The 17,065-nt window shown below is 37.8% G+C and overlaps 1 long non-coding RNA gene across 1 annotated transcript; it reads left to right on the top strand.

The window, feature by feature from the left end:
- The first annotated feature begins 2,333 nt into the window (after positions 1-2,333).
- Positions 2,334-3,323, top strand: LOC149214263 (uncharacterized). Its single transcript, XR_016250380.1, has 2 exons — positions 2,334-2,815; positions 2,975-3,323. It is a non-coding gene; the product is annotated as an uncharacterized LOC149214263 (long non-coding RNA).
- The last annotated feature ends 13,742 nt before the right edge of the window (positions 3,324-17,065 follow it).

Genomic DNA, 17,065 nt, shown 5'->3' with positions numbered 1-17,065 from the left:
ATTCTACGCCATTTTCACATGGAAGACTGTAAGCCAGCCCCTTCTCCCTTTTAGTATGGAGTCAACTTTCAGTCACTTGTACTTCTCCTGAAGTTGAGGCTACCTTATACCGTCAACTTGTAGGAAAAACTTTTGTATCTAACCCATACTCATCCTGACCTTTCTTTGTTGTTGGCCTTGTTGCTCGGTTTATGCAAAACCCACATGAAAGTCTGGAAAGCAGCTAAAAGAAATACTTCGTTATGTTCGAGGTACAGTTCATTTTGGGATTCATTACAGTGCCGAAGCATCTCCTCTATTGGTTGGTTTCACTGATTCCGATTGGGTTGGTGACCCTGATGATCGGAAGTCTACTGCAGGTTATGTGTTCACTCTTGGTTCAGGACCTATTACATGGGCTTGCAAGAAACAAGGTGCCATTTCTCTTTCTTCAGTAGAAGCAGAGTATCGTGGTGTCGTAGAAGCTAGTAAGGAAGCCTTGTGGCTTCGTCAGATCCTGTCAGAGTTTGGCTTTCAGTAGCAACATCCGACTACACTTTGGTGTGATAATCAAAGTGCCATTCAACTATGCAAAGATCCAGTCCAACATCAGCGCAGCAAACACATTGAACTGCACATGCACTTCATCAGAAAGCTCATTCACGACCATGTTCTTGAAGTGCAATATTGTTCAACAAATGATCAAGTTGCAGACATCTTTACAGCAACAACATCCGACTACACTTTGGTGTGATAATCAAAGTGCCATTCAACTATGCAAAGATTCATTCCAACATCAGTGCAGCAAACACATTGAATTGCACATGCACTTCATCAGAAATCTCATTCACGACCATGTTCTTGAAGTGCAATATTGTTCAACAAATGATCAAGTTGCAGACATCTTTACAAAGGCTCTCACAGAGGCGAAGTTTACTAAACTTCGATTTATGGTTGGAGTTCAGGAAGTTGTCACTAAGGGGGGATACGCTCTAGTGCCTCCTTCCTTCTCCTATTGTGTCATTTTTGTAAATCCTTCAATCCTATCCCAAGTTGTTCTTAAGGGGTGATGTTAGGATATTCCGACACATAGGAAATAGTTAAGTATAACTTGGTCTAGTATAGAGTTAGGTTAAGTGTGTTTCTTTACTATGTAGATTTTGTAACTTACAGTCCGACGGTCATGATATGTAGTGATCCGACGATTCATTCTCTCCTCGGTATTACCGACACTTGATCCATGGCTTAACACCCGATTGGTCCATGATCTCTATTTAAAGAGCATGGAGGGTCATTTGTAGGGTAACTGTCCATGAGAGAAGCTTATGTAAATTTTCATTCTTTTATTAATAAATTGCCTGAAGTGGCCGCGTTGGCTCAGGTCGTGGACTGTTTCCCTCTTTGAGGGTTTTAACCATGTCAAAAATACTAGTGTATTGATCTGTGATCTGTTTGTGAGCGGTGTCCTTTGGTGTTCTGTCTGAGGAACTTACCCTGTAAATTCCTACAGATGTGTGAGAACAAGAACCTTCACACAATGTAATTAATCATATATATAATAAAATGAAAACAATTATAATAAACATATTTTAATAGTATGACACTCTAAAGAATTTACAATTTTTTAATTAATTAGAAGTTCAAACTCAAAATAAAATTATATTAATAAATATTTATAATTGACATGTTATAATAATAAAAAATGACATCCTTTGTAAATTTTACACAAATTATAAATACAACGAGTAAAACCATTAGATAAATGAATAGTTTAACAACACAGTGTAATTAATAATGAAGCCTAATTTCTACCATATGTTGGGTAAAATTGACAAACAAAAAGTCTGGGAAAAGATTATTTCGTCTATTAATTAAACTTAGTTTCTTCCAAAGCAAAACTAGATGATTCAATTTGCCTATTAACCATTGTTAATTTCACATTGACCAATACAAGTTATAATGTTTTATGTAACTTTTTCTAGAGCATAATTTCTAGCTTCTCACTAATGCGATACTTGTTTTATATGAATTGTTGATTTTACATTCAATACATTTACATATAATCAAAATTTTACCTCTTTCTTTCCAGTGCTTCCTTCCCCTGCTTAGGGGGTACGCTAGTTATCATTATGCATTAATTTTTGACAATGTGCTAGCTACTTTTTTCATGGTGAATTCATCCAAAATAAATGCCCAGGTATGAATCTAATTTCAGTGTCATACTATGTTTTATTTTGGTTATGGGTCATTCTTTTTGTTCTCATTCAACATATACCTCAACATATTTTTTGTTTCTGTCGGGAACCTGAAAACCATGTTTTTCATCTTATAACAGATAGATTGAAACATGTTTTTCATCTTATAACAGATAGATTGAATTTTGGGGCTATGCAGATGTGGTTTTCAGAAAACCCTCCAGACAAAGCTACAATACATGAATGTTGAAAATGTCGATGATTACAAATGGCTAAATTCTTCCTATTGTCTAGTTCCTAGATAGCTTGATTTGTAGCAATGAAAGAATGTTATTTCAAGGGAGATCATCCAACCACTTTGGTAACAACTTTTCCAATTTGAAGTATCGAAATCCAAAATACTTATCTATTCTAAATCATTTTTGCTTTTATTTACCTCAATTTTACGCTAAGTTGGACAATATCCTCTCTTTTTAAATGATGATATTGTGGTACAAAAAACTTTGTTTGCACTTTGGTTTGTCAACCTCCAAGGAAAGTTAAATGGTAGTATCTCAATGCTTATGCTTGGGCATATACGATGAATGTTTTTTACTTAAAAGAATGGAAGAAACGTGAGTTATTACAAGTGGCAAAGCACGGTTAGTTTTTATACCAATCTTTGTATCTCATTATCATTATATAAAATGTCTCTTTAAAAACAATAAATAATAATAAAATTCAATTATTCTTCTTTATGAGCTTTCTTAATTGTAGTCATGTATACTGACTTGTGGATCTATTGCATTTTTCAAAACAAGGACATGGTATTGTTGATTTGTGGATCTATTGCATGTCTCAGAATGAAGACAGGGAGGATAGGGTATTGTGGAAGCTTGGAACATTGCCTCCCAATTTGATTACATTTTACAACTTGACCTTCCTCTGAATAGCTCCTAGCATGTATTCGGCCAAGGATACACAACCCAAGTGTGGAGTTTTTGGATATTGAAAATTCAATTGTTCGTCACAATAATGGGAACATGAAGCCTACCTTGGTTTGAAATAGCAATGAGAAAATACAGGTCTTATTGGACAAATTATGTAAAATTTGATCATCCATATCTATAACAATGCAATATCAATTAATTAATTAGTTGTTTATTTCCATCCCAATACCTGTTGCAGGAAGTAAATTTATATTCCTATTCATTGTGGTTTGTTATATATTTCTATTCATTTATTTGTCCATTGAGTTTAGGAGATATGTATCTATTCATTTTTCCATGGAGTTTAGGATGGATCAAGTGATGGCAAAAACAAAACTTTTTTTTTTAATTGTAAAAGGAAAACACAATATGTAAAGTTCCTAGACATAGTTGCCAATATTTTCATAAATAAATTGAGATTCTATGATTTTTCTTGGATTGATGAGAGTTCCTCCTTTTTATCAAATGATTGCTTAAAAGAGGAAATTTTATTTAGAGTTGCCAACATTTTGAGAAATAAATTAAGATTCTATGATTCTTCTCAAACTGATGAGAGTTCCACCTTTTAAAGTTGTAGAATTTTTTTCACAATATCATTCATAATATGTCTATTGGCAAAATTTTTCAATTTTTCTTGCAATTGTATATTTTATAAAAGTATCTAATATGCTAATAAATCCCAACATTTAATTGACCCATTGAAATTCATAGGACCATCCATGCACCAATGACATTTCATTTTCACTACTAAATCTCAAATATATGTTTATTGGCAAAATTTCCTAGTTTTTCTTTCAATTATAGATTCTATAAAAAGTATCCAATATGCATGTTGGTTGGCACATATTCCTATTCACTTGTTCCTGGCATACTTCGGTATATTTTGAGAAATATAGTTGATGGTGACCTTGATTAGGATACAACATCTTTATAGGGAAAGAACTTTTGTAAATGCACCACATTGTTTAGTGAAAAAAACATTTGATTCTTTCACTACTTAAATACAAATGCATACTTTTTGACTCATAGTGTGGGGCAAGCATTAAAGGGCGAGGTTTTTTGTTTCATTTGAGGGATTTTTTAAAAGGACTTGGCCTGTGTAGATTTCTAACCTTCCACTCATGTTGAACAAATATTTTCAAATTTTTAATATCGTTATGCAAGCTTTACACATTCTAATTAAAATTTCAGTTTACCTTGTAAAGGTTTGAAGTGTTTGAATATCATCACAAAATTGGGGCTCTCATTTACATTATATATATATATATATATATATATATATATATATATATTATATATGGATTAAAAGTTTAATGATATGTTTTGATAAATGATAAAACTATATTTTTTTAATACAAATATTGGATAGTTCACACATTAACAAGTAATATTGCCTTTATATATATATATATATATATATGGATTAAAAGTTTAATGATATGTTTTGATAAATGATAAAACTATATTTTTTTAATACAAATATTGGATAGTTCACACATTAACAAGTAATATTGCCTTTAGTTGAATTGTAAGTTGATGGAACGTCAATATCATAAATAATATATAAATGGTAAAAGTATATCTTTTTCATGTAAATATTGGATAGTTCACAAATTAACAAGTAATATTGGTTTTGGTTGATATGTCTAAACAATGTTGTTCTCTATTTTGTTCTTTCTTTTTTAATAATTGTCTTCTTTTTTATTTGAAAGAGGAAGCCACAAATGTAAATGAATTTATAATAATATATTTTTGGATTTACAATTTGTGTTTTATTAATCAAACGTTTTTTGAATATTTTTGTCTCTAATATTTGTATATCTGGACTCTTATACACCAATTTAAATTCATAATCTATGTATAGGTTTGAGGATTCCTCTCACGTCTTCCTTATCGTTCTTATGCTTCACCCCTTCTAACAAAAGTAGATTACAACCATAATAGACATTTTGTGGCCTCAACCTGCCCATCGGGAAACTAGGTCTGTTTTCCATCGGAATGCATTATATGCCATCCAAAATTTGAAGTTCTTAAGTCTGTCAAACTTAGCTTTATAGGCCTAAATGTCTAGAACTGAGTTCACTATTAACCTACTAATAGCAGTGCTACTTAAAGACATATACAACATCAAAATTTAACAACAGTCACAAAAACAAAACAAAAAACATCTAGAGCTAGTCCTTTGAGGACTCCATTGGAGTTGGGTCCTTTGCACTGGAACCCAGAATATCTGACTGAGGCGGGCACCTGATGTGCCGTTCAATACGACCCAACTGAACATTTTGTTGCTGAATTTGAAATTGGACAAGTTGGAATTCCTTTTGGATTTCTTGAAATCTTGGATCAGTTTTAATGAAACTTGTGTTCATAATTTCTCTGGCCACTATATTCCTCATCATCCAATAGAAATGAATTTATTTTTTATACTATGTAAGCTTGTTGCGGGTATTGTCGGGATGCAGAACCAACATCCTCCATTCTTCCTCCTGTATCTCCTGCTCGGCTCGTTGGTTGAGGTCCGCCTCCCAACCTGCAATCATCTGTCTCACCTGGGCAGGGTTGCCTGTGACATAAGCTTGAGTCGCAGCACTGATATGTCGAGCTTGTGATTTCTGGCCAGTTTGCCTTGGCAGTTGCGAGGAGGAAGCTCATCTTCCCTCCCTAGGTGTTGCATTTCGGAGACGTCTGCACCCTCTTGTATTATTTTGTTTTTTCATTGCGGTTGACCAAGCCATATTCACCAAACTCACACTAAACAACAGAACAATCTTTGATCCAAACTGTCAGTCGACCAGATGCCCACGACTCGCAGAATAGGCGGGCTTTCAACCTATTAACACCTGGTGCATTAACAAAGAACAAAAAGAGGGGACATATAAAATTAGGTTTATTTCTAATAAAAATACAACAGAACTGGGCGTCCCCCTTCCATTGGTACCCTTCTCCATCTGCTAGCACCTTGTGCCCTAGCACCACATTGAAACAATACAAACCATGGTGAGTCGATCTCCTTCCGAGGAAGGGATTGTCAGCACGCTCCTCGGGCCATTTCCCACATCGAAATTCAGAGTAACAGTGAACCAAAACCGACATCCTACAGGTCCTAATTGTAACCCAATTCGACCAAATATAGAAACAATCATGTCAACCATGACAGATACCCTTCTCGCAAAGAGAGAAGGTCCGTACTATGCCATACATTCCTATGTGAAGTAATAAATACTATACAGGACTAAAACCGGTTTAAAAACAACGGATTCAACCATATTCCCATCTAACGAACAGACCATATCGAATCTCAAAGTCACCCATTCATGGGAGGGAACTAAGATTGTATGAAATATTGTCACATTTTCGGTATGTCTCTGGAAAGGGTCAAAGGGAAGAGACAACACATACCCTATAACCATTTCCATGAAGCCTGCGCCGAGACCCTTCCACAATTGAGGCCTGTCGTCCAAACTTGTCGCAGGAAAGGAGCTCGATCAGTGATCCTCAGCTCCCAGAACTGCAATACACCACAACCAAATTGCATGCAAAGAACTGGCGATATCCTCCACCACCTGGTTGTTTAATTCTCAGCACGACTTTCCACCCAACTTGCTCTCTCCCATGCCTCCTCGCATCACCTCATATATGTCATACATGTCGCACACCTGCCACGACCGCCCTCCCACATTAATAACCATCAAATCATTCATGGCTTGGGTCCCAAGTGGACAATTCTCTTGCACGCACCCCGATCAGGGGATCACCAAAATTATGTTAATCAACATAGTACTTTAGAATATTGTTACCTATCTTTGTTCCTCTCATGCTTTCTATTATTGGTATGTGAGACCAATATCTAATCATTCCCTTGAATGGAGTTACCATGTTTTGACTTTTTAATTAGTCAAGGATTTTGAGTTGTTAGAATTTTGTTTTAATTGATGGCAAAGAATGGAAAAGGATGGAAAAGGTGTCAAAGGTTTTAATGATGATGACACTAGCGATCAGGATATAGGTATAAGGAGAAGAATGAAAAATAATAGGAAAGGTGAGAAGGTACAGTGACTTCTAAGCCATTTTTAGAGTAGAAGATCACTTAAATAGTAGGTGGAACCCACTTGGATGGAAAGATCCTTCCAATGATATGTGGAAGTCAGAAAATGGCCTCCTGGATCAGAAGATATGGGCAATGTAAGGCAAGACCGAAAAAAGTAAGTTTGTAGAGCTATTATTGGTAGTGATGTAGAGTAGGTCTATTTTGGTGCATTACCAATTTGGCGGAAGGACGGCGGAGCATGACCATTAAAAGACAAGCATGTATGTGGGTGGATTTGTCGCCATGCGCCCCCATCCACATATCGTCAGTCATGTGCAGGCTCGAGCGCTTTTGAGCATTAATGTGCAGGGGGGTGTGCAATGGCCGATTTTCCCAAACTGTTGATCACAAGATTGACGATGGAGGATGACTGCACCCACCCGCCCTCTATGCCACAAACCACTTGAGGGGGGTCCGAAAACCACTAGTTGATTTTGTATGGTTGTGATTGTGATCGCGATGTGACTATGACATGTGATCACAGAAGTGGAACCATAAGAAAATGGGTGACTAACTAACAGGCGATAGGGGTCCAACGAGGAGAGGGCACGTGGCAGCATTTGGTTGATTGATGATGACGTCAGCATGACGCACAAGGTGACACGTGGAAGTCATTTTTGGACTTTTCAAGTGGCTAAGTGGACCATTTCTCGGTGACATGTGGACCAATCTAAAGACACTACGTGGCAGGGATGGCACAAGCATGACATCATCCCATAAGCTTGATCCTGGAAGACTTTGAACGGAACCTGTGGGATGATTGGGCATCGGGAGTATGTGGCAGTTGTTAGAGACAACTCAATGCAGTTGCATTTGATTGGTGTGCAGGTGTACCGGGCGGACCCTTCGGGACAACTCATCTTGATCCCTTGACCCTGAAAGGTTTTAAGAGTGTGAAAATAAGAACGGCGGGATGACAGGCACCAGGACACATTGGCATGTACAGTTAAGTAGCGACGACTAATGGGAGAAGTGGAAAGGTGGCCCCTTGCAACACATAATCCTACAAGGTAGACTCCGGAAGGAAATTGAAGGCACAATAGAGGAGTGTCGGGATAAAGGAGTCGGCGGCCAAACTTTAGTGCCAAGACATGGTTCGGTGCAGCAAAAAGATAGAGGACACAGAGGTAGTGTGCCAATAAAATAAAGTTTGTGAAATTCCTACAATATTGATTCACCCCCCTCTCTCAATATTGTCCTAGTTTATAACAATTGGTATTAGAGAAAAGTTGCTTCAAATCAGTTTAATAGCTAGAAGAAAGATTGAGGACCATGGAAAACTAGGAAGGAGGAGTTACTAATGGGGCACCTATGTTCAATGGAACAAACTATGTATTTTGGAAAGTAAGGATGAAGAGCTATATTCAATCACTTGGAGCTTATGTATGTGATGGTGTAGAAGAAGAATATCAAAAGGCTCTAGCAGTGATTACTAGAAATCATAAGATTGAGTTCACATGCAATGCTAAAGCCATGAATGCCTTGCTTGTTGGCCTACCTGAATCAGAACTTGTAAAAGTAATGGACTACACATCTGCTAAATCTATATGGGATAAGATGAGTAGCTGCTATGAAGGTGATAGTAAGCTAAAACAAGCTAAACTTCAAGGATTTAGAATGAAATTCGAGTCTTTGAAGATGCATGACAATGAAGATATTGCAAAGTACTTCTTAAGAGTTGATGAGGTTATGAACAACATAGGAGGCCTTGATGAGAAATTAGAAGAATATGTAGTAGTTCAAAAGTTGTTGAGATCTCTTCCTGAGAGATTTAATCCCAAGGTTTCAACCATTGAAGAAATGACTAATTTGAACACTTTCACTTTGGATTAGCTAACGCACACTTACTGCTTATGAGATGAGAATTTCCAATGGCAATCCTATAACAAAGAATTCATCCTTTAAAGCAGACAAGAAGCCCAAGGAAGAGCTTGATGATTCATGTTGTGAATCAAATGAAGAAGAAGCCAAGTTTGTGAGGAAACTCAAGAGAGGCTCAGGAAAATATAAAGGTAAGTTACCTTTTAAGTGCTTTAATTGTGGCAAAGTTTGTCACTATGCTTCAAAATGTCCTAAAAAAGGACTATGATCCTAGAGAAAAATTTAGGAAAATACAAAAGGATAGGAAGAAGGCTAAGATGAGGAGTCTCTATATCCAAGAAGCCAACTCATCTGAAAGTGAAGTCAGTGAATCCTCAAATGAGGACAAAGATAATGAAAGTCCAAAAGAATTCATGCTTATGGCCATAGACAAACTGAAAGTGGAAGTTATTAATTATGATGAAGAAGACACTGAAGTGGATTTAGAACGAGCGTTGGTAAGTGTTCTTGAAGAGATTTACTTATGTTATTTGATAGCTTGCAGTACCTGTAATGTGCATTGATTTACTAATTGTTGTTTGGTGATAAATGTATCCATGATGCATATAGTTTGGTACCTTAATTAGCGCTCCATTGTTTCTTCCATTCCACCTCTCCAGTCTTCCATACTTCTGTCAGAACATTGTTGCTTAGGATTACGCCTTGTTTCCAACCCTATGCATCGGATTCCCTCCTCTCTTTCCTCCTCTTCATTTTACTACAAATCCAATATTAAGTTGCCTATTGTTGTGTCGGCCACCAAACCAGACATTTCTCTTTGAGATTGGCCCGATTTAATCCCTATGCATTTAGATACTTGTATTGTCTTGCACTCACCTTGATGAAAGACTATTGAACCAAGACCCCTTTGTTATCTTTTCAAAGTACGTGACAATTGGAGTGCAGTATAAATCCCTACTCATAATATCCAAAAGCACTCCTCTCTTTAAGATGTCCTAGGCATTGGTCTATAATCAACCCAGAGGTTGTCTCTAGGAAGCTTTCTATATCTCCTGAAGCACTTGTGCTACATGTGCTAGAAAAAGTGACAACATATTTCTGTCGTCATTTCCAAGGAACGAATCAGAATATTTTTCCCTGGGTACGACAATTTTTACATTCCCCATATCAAGTGAGCAAGGGAAGCGTGGGTTGAATATCTCTCACCTTGGCAACTCCATTGTCTGAATTTCATTATAAACATCCTGGCGACTCCACTGTCTATATATTTATTTGATCATCTTGGATTTCAAGAGGCCTCATACTCGCTTTGATGCTAAACAGCTAAAAATTTTCCCTACTTTGAACTTGAGATCACTCACCTAAAGGGGTTTTCAAAATGGCCATTCCTGCATTCTTCGCTAACTAATTTTCCCCACTAGATTTTTCTTCTATTGTTGGTTATCCCAAACATGTCCCTTCATTTCATGAATGGAATACCTATTTGCCTAGATTAAGTGGAAACACAGATAGAAGGTCGGACCAACACCTTAAGAATTTTCATGAATGCACAAAACAACAGGGCATTGTTTTTGAAGATGCCCAAATGAAATTGTTCATGTACTCTTTAGAAGAATATGTTAGATTTTGGTACAGAACAATACCTCGTGGCATAATATCTCCCTTAAAAAGTTTTCATATAGCATTCAATCATTATTGCAAAAGATTATATCCACTGAATGCTCTGTTTGAAGATTGTTGCGTACATTTTAATGTTGAAAATATTCCTGAGGTTAATGACCCTAATGAAGATGTTTGTGAGACTACATTCCAAGAAGATATCTACTCACATCAAGAAGAATTGCCCAGTGATCAAGAAAGAAAAGAAGGAAACACCATCGAGCTACAAATAAACCCTCAGAGATCTTATTCAGCCGAATTTAATGACTCTCCTTCCTATGATGAGTATGAATCCGATGGGAAGTCGAGTGATGCAGAACTGCAAGAATCCCAATCATGGGAAGATGCCCAGAAAGAAGAGGCTCTAGTTTATGAGTCACATCCTTCACCTGGAGAACAAGTTAAAGAACCCCCTCCGATTTGTGATTCATATGATTCTCAGGAGCATGAGATGGTCGTGGATTGTCAAAGGGATCTACTTACAAACAAGTGGAGAGAGGGCTTTCAGAGACAAATTTTTCAAGAAGAGCCAAAAGTTGAAGAGCCAAGCAAAGTCTGTGGCTACCTGTTGCAGAAAGTTTCCTCCCTGAAAACTGTTCAAGAAAGGGAGACAACTACAAATTTTCCTCATCAGTTCCATGATCCAGTAGCTGACTACATGGTATCTTTCTTTGGCCTACAACAATATACATCTATTCCAACGTATGTGTCAAACCTTTGGTCTGAAGCTCTTATAGGGTGTATGCACATGTTAACCACTGATTTTCAAGAACATAGCCCCATTAGAATGTTCATGGAGGAGATTAAAAGAGTTGAGCATCAACTACTGAAATTGGGGCACATATCAAAAATTTTGTCCAAAGCTTTTATGTGGTACATGCCTATTTTAATTGTTGAATTCCTAGAGAACGATGGCATAAGGTCCAGTGCCCTGATGTTGAGATGGTATCATTGGAAGGTTGACTTCACTTGGGTGAACTGAGCCTTGTACATAAGTAGGAGTTGTACATAAATAAGCTCACTAGCTGAGCATTTAATTTCCAGTTGTTAGAATTTATTTTTCTGCATTTTAGTTTGATGAGGAAATGACTCCCTACGAAAAATGTTCCATGGAGATTTTCTGGTTATATAAGTCTCTTATATTTTTAACTCCATTCCTAAGGGTGAAGGCTATTGGTCTGCAGGTTCTCAGCACCTTGCCAGCAATGAACTGTCCCCAATTGGAGCCAATGTTGTCACCTACTGCAAAATGTGTTTTCAGCTGCCCAAAGTGTGCAAAAGAGTAAAGATGTTTGCAGTCATATTCCAATCAACAGAAGCACTCAAAGCTAAATCGTACCCTCTCAATTGGATAGTGCTCGGAATAATATTTCCAACAGTATGTGGAAGTCCAAATATGGACTTCTGGATCAGAAGATATGATCCGTTGAAGTTAAGGGGTTTTGTTCCCTTTGAAAGGAAAGAAAGAAGAGCATATCGGAGGTCCAGGAGACATCGACAATCGCAATATCAGAGGTCTCACAAATCAGAGGTACCGACACAGTGGTGATCGCAATATCAGAGGTCATAGCATATCGACGCATCAAATATCAGAGCTTTGATATATCAGAGGTCCAACAGCGGAGCAAAGCCAATCAGCGATCAACGATTGTCGATATCGCAAATCAACAATCGAAGGTTCCAAAGCACATCGCAACATCAAATCAATATCGTCGATCAGCGACCAGTGATCAGTCATATCAGCAAATCGATGCGTTAGCGGGGTGACAACTCTAAAATGTTGCGATATTGTGAGTTGTGATATGTTAGTGTTAAAGCGTCGGGGAGGGCCAATTACGACTAACAAAGAAATTCAACGCAAAACCAAGGGCAGATGACCTTTTCTCTCTCCTCTAGAGGGCCACGTGGTGGAATACCATTGGTCCCGATAAATCCATGTGGCGTCTGATGTCATCATGACATGGTTGTATGTAAGACACGTGGCTGGAAGGTTCAACTTTTTGAGGGGTCATAAGGGGCAAAAACAGGGTGAAACATGTCACCATTCACAAGGCGCTACATGGCATTGATTACATCGCAGTCAAAGGTCACTAATTGACATTTTGTAACACTGGAAAAAGAAAAACCTATGATTGAAGACTTCCGATTAGGGGGCTCCGATAGTGGAGCTAGCCCCACAGTCACAAAGGGAACGAGGGACCAAGGGTGGAGCCAGAGGCCGAGTACCAAAGGCCTATCACAATCTAAGATTGCAAACATGTAGCGGCTCCAATGTAAAAGCCCTGACTGGAAACCTCTGATGTAGAGGAGCTCCGATATAGGGTGTGTGGTTGCTAGAGCAACGCAAAGGAATTGGACATTAATCTATTTACAAAGGAAAAAGGCCCCCTCGATAGGAGAAAAAGACCCTAGCGCCTTAGGACTATGCATCGAGTCATAGCCCACAGTCATATGATGAAGAAATAAAAGGGGGCTAAAACAAAGGGGGCTAAAGATCCCGAAACTTGCCTATTTTGTAAGGTTTCTAAGTATAATGTTCCAATAATGAGAACCTCTGATATAAGCATTACAACAGTGTTACTGGGAATTTCATGGCTTTGATAGTGTTATATAGGAAGTATAGAGGGATGGATGAGTCAAAAGCTACGGTTCACGAGCAACACAGAGACCACCATTATTAATCGCTCCTAGCTCTAGAAAGTGGGAAGTTCATTGAATTCACATGGTTAAAGAGGAGAGTGACAGGCGGACAGCCTGAATCATTAAGGCAGAGAGATGGCTTAAGCAGAGGCCATAATAGGAATGACGTAGAGATATTTTCCTCCCATCATCATTTAGATTTTCCTTTTTCTTTTATTCTGCAATTTTTGTATTTCAAGAAGGGAATCAAATCTATTGTAATCAGTTGGTAAGTTGATCTATCACACCCCGAGATAGCTAGTCGATCAGATATTTGGAGCTCTAGTTGAGATATTTTGTAATATATTTTCAAAGTGGCTCCAATGTAAAAGCCCCTACTAGAAACCTCTGATGTAGAGGAGCTCCGATATAGGGCGTGTGGTCACTAGAGAAACTCAAAGGAATTGGACGTTAATCTATTTAAAAAGGAAAAAGGCCCCCTCGATAGGAGAAAAAGGCCCTTGCACCTTAGGACTAAGCATCGGGTCATAGCCCCCGGTCATATGATGAAGAAATAAAAAAGGGGCTAAAACAAAGGGGGCTAAAGATCCCGAAACTTGCATGTTTTTTAAGGTTTCTAAGTATAATGTTCCAATAATTAGAACCTCTAATATCAGCATTACGATAGTGTTACTGGGCATTTCATGGCTCTGATAGTGTTATATAGGAAGTATAGAGGGATGGATGAGTCGACAGCTACGATTCACGAGCAACACAGAGTCCACCACTATTAATCGCTCCCAACTCTAGAAAGTGGGAAGTTCATTGAATTCACATGGTTAAAGAGGAAAGCAACGGGTGGACTGGCTGAATCATTGAGGCAGAGACATGGCTTGAGCAGAGGCCATAACAGGAATGACGTGGAGATATTTTCCTCCCATCATCATTCAGTTTTTCCTTTTTCATTTATTCTGCAATTTTTTGTATTTCAAGAAGGGAATCAAATCTATTGTAATCAGTTGGGTATCCGAGCTATCACACGTTGAGATAGCTAGTCGATCAGATAGTTGGAGCTCTGGCTGAGATATTTTGTAATAGATTTTCAAAGCTCTCCCTCTCCTTATAAAAAGAGGGAAGAAACACTTAATAGTGGTTCTATAATTCTACACCTGTGGGGTCCAAATTCTGTGATTCCACTTTTGGTTCTATTTGCCTATTCATGAGGGACTTGAACTATGTATTTCTAAATGTAATGGACTGTTGAATTGAACTCATTTTGAGGATTAATGGAACGCTTTGGTGATTCCAATCAGATCAACGCGCAATATGTTTTTCTCCTCGGTATATCACTTCATGTATGTTCTTTCTCCCTCTGAAATAGTGTAATGAAGTTGTCGGTTTCACTCTTATTCATGGTTGTATGTTTGTTGCTAAGTAGTGAGAAGTACCTTTGTAGTTACAAATTTACTTGTGTTATTTGATAGCCTACAGTACCTGTAATGTGCACTGATTTACTAATTGTTATTTGGTGATAAATGTATCCATGATGCATATAGTTTGGGACCTTAATTAGTGCTCCATTGTTTCTGCCATTCCACCTCTTCAGTCTTCCATACTTCTACCGAAACATTGTTTCTTAGGATTTTGTCTTGTTTCGAGCCCTATGCATCGAATTCCCTCCTCTCTTTCCTCTTCATTTTACTACAAATTCAAGACTAAGCTGCCTATTTTTGTGTGTCATCCACCAAAACCAGAAATTTCTCTTTGAGATTGGCCCGATTTACCCCCTATGCATTTAGATCCATGTATTGGCTTGAGCTCACCTTGATGAAAGATTATTGAACCAAACCCCCTTTATTATGTTTTCAAACTACGTGACAATTGGAGTGCAGCAGAAATCCCTACTAATAATATCCAAAATCACTCCTCTCTTTAAGATGTCCTAGGCACTAGTCTACAATCAACCCAGAGGTTATCTCTAGGAAGCTTTCTATATCTCCTAAGCACTTGTGCTACAGGTGCTAGAAAAAGCGACAACAGTAAGGTTCACCGATCATGAAGAAAAACAAGTAGTTATAAACTAATGGAATTCATAGGATCATGACATGATGAAACAACAAGGAAGCAGGTCAATAAAATAAGGCTCCTTCATTCTGAGGAAGTTGTTGCAGAAATTCTGAGGAAAGATGGGGTATGTATGCTCACAGGTGATATGGTTACAGACATCATGAGTCAATGTTCTATCTTAAGAAGCATGATCAGAGAAAGGATCTCCTCCTAGGATGCATGAATGCATATATCACATATTTACTAGATGAAATCAACATAATATGTCCTCATATGAAAAATGAGGTAATTGGATACAATTGAGGAACTCTAATTGGAATTTCCTGGGAATGAAATATGTGAAGAAATATAGGAAGAGATCGTAGAATGAGAAACAATGGTAAAGGCGGTCAACATCTGAGAGACTAAGAAGATTCGAATATGATATCTCCCAAAAAGATATGAAGACTCTGATAGAAGTCTAAAAAATATAGAGACCCTTGATAACACATATCTTTAGTAGTTGTGTCAACATGTATGCTGGATGATGATGCCTACAAGAAGATGTCATGGTGAAAAACATTCACAAACGTAATTATGATTTAAGTGTTCATTACTTATTTATAGTATTTGGATGGGCTTATGCAGGACTACCAAAGGGAAGAACTATGGATATCTTCCAAGAAGGATGAAAGACCCTTCCAAAGAAGAAAGCACGATGAAGGTAGCATAACATGAAGCAATGCCAGATGTAGGCTAATAGCTCACTTTCTGATGAGAGGGATGATGACATGACTAACTCATGGATGAAAGTGATGGATGGTATGTGCCCTATGAAGAAGTCCCCAAAAGAAAAAGACTCCTTGACAAAGAAAATGCATGGAATCGAAGGAAGGAGTTCTAGCAGTTGGTCGTCCCATAATCTCCAACTGAGGAGCTATTGTAAGTCCCTAATTAAGAGGGAGCTTGGAAACAAGTTTCTTACTTGGAATAAATTTGGAAATTCCTAAGCCAAGAGGGATCTTAGGTACATTCCGTCTGTAGGAATGAGTAAATTTTTCCTCCCTAATTGAGAGGGAGAGATAAACACATTATTCTTGTCTTCACTTGGGAAGACAGAATAAAGGATTGGGTAATGATTTGGAATCCGACACTCTTTGAGGATGAGATAAGGAATCCAAAATAAGAGGATTCGTGGAGGACCGATATTCTTTAAGGGTTGGGGAGTCCAAGATAAGAATAGTCCTCATGGAGCACACCCTGAGAACCCAGGTGGGGTATGTTCCGAGAGAGAAAATGATGAGGGTGCCTATAAAACATTGGTATCACCAGCATTGAGCTCAGATCTTGTGGAGAGATAGAGTTGTTATTCAAGGCCTTTATATATAACAATGTTTGTTAATATGATACTAGGCAAATGGATTACCAATCTGATTCTTCTTATGAGAAGTTCTTCAGATTGAGAATGACCAAGTACCATTATGAATACCCCCATAGTTAAGAGGGATTGTTGTAAAGTGTAACTAGGTTCAGTCTTCATATTGACATGTAATTGCGATTTTATGTAAGAGATGTAAAGAAGATAAATAAAATTATTGTAATGCTTGCATCATGGGTTTCATGAGCAAGAGATTTTATTATAGTATAGGCTCCCATTGAGAGCCCTTGGGAACTTTGTCATCTAGTCGTAA

The sequence above is a fragment of the Pinus tabuliformis genome, chromosome 1_1 (genome assembly GCF_031772625.1).
Source record: "Pinus tabuliformis cultivar Carrire ecotype Pingquan chromosome 1_1, CPIR1, whole genome shotgun sequence".
Classification (NCBI taxonomy): domain Eukaryota; kingdom Viridiplantae; phylum Streptophyta; class Pinopsida; order Pinales; family Pinaceae; genus Pinus; species Pinus tabuliformis.
Note: the sequence above shows the minus strand (reverse complement) of the source record. Positions and strands in the feature narration are given on the sequence as shown.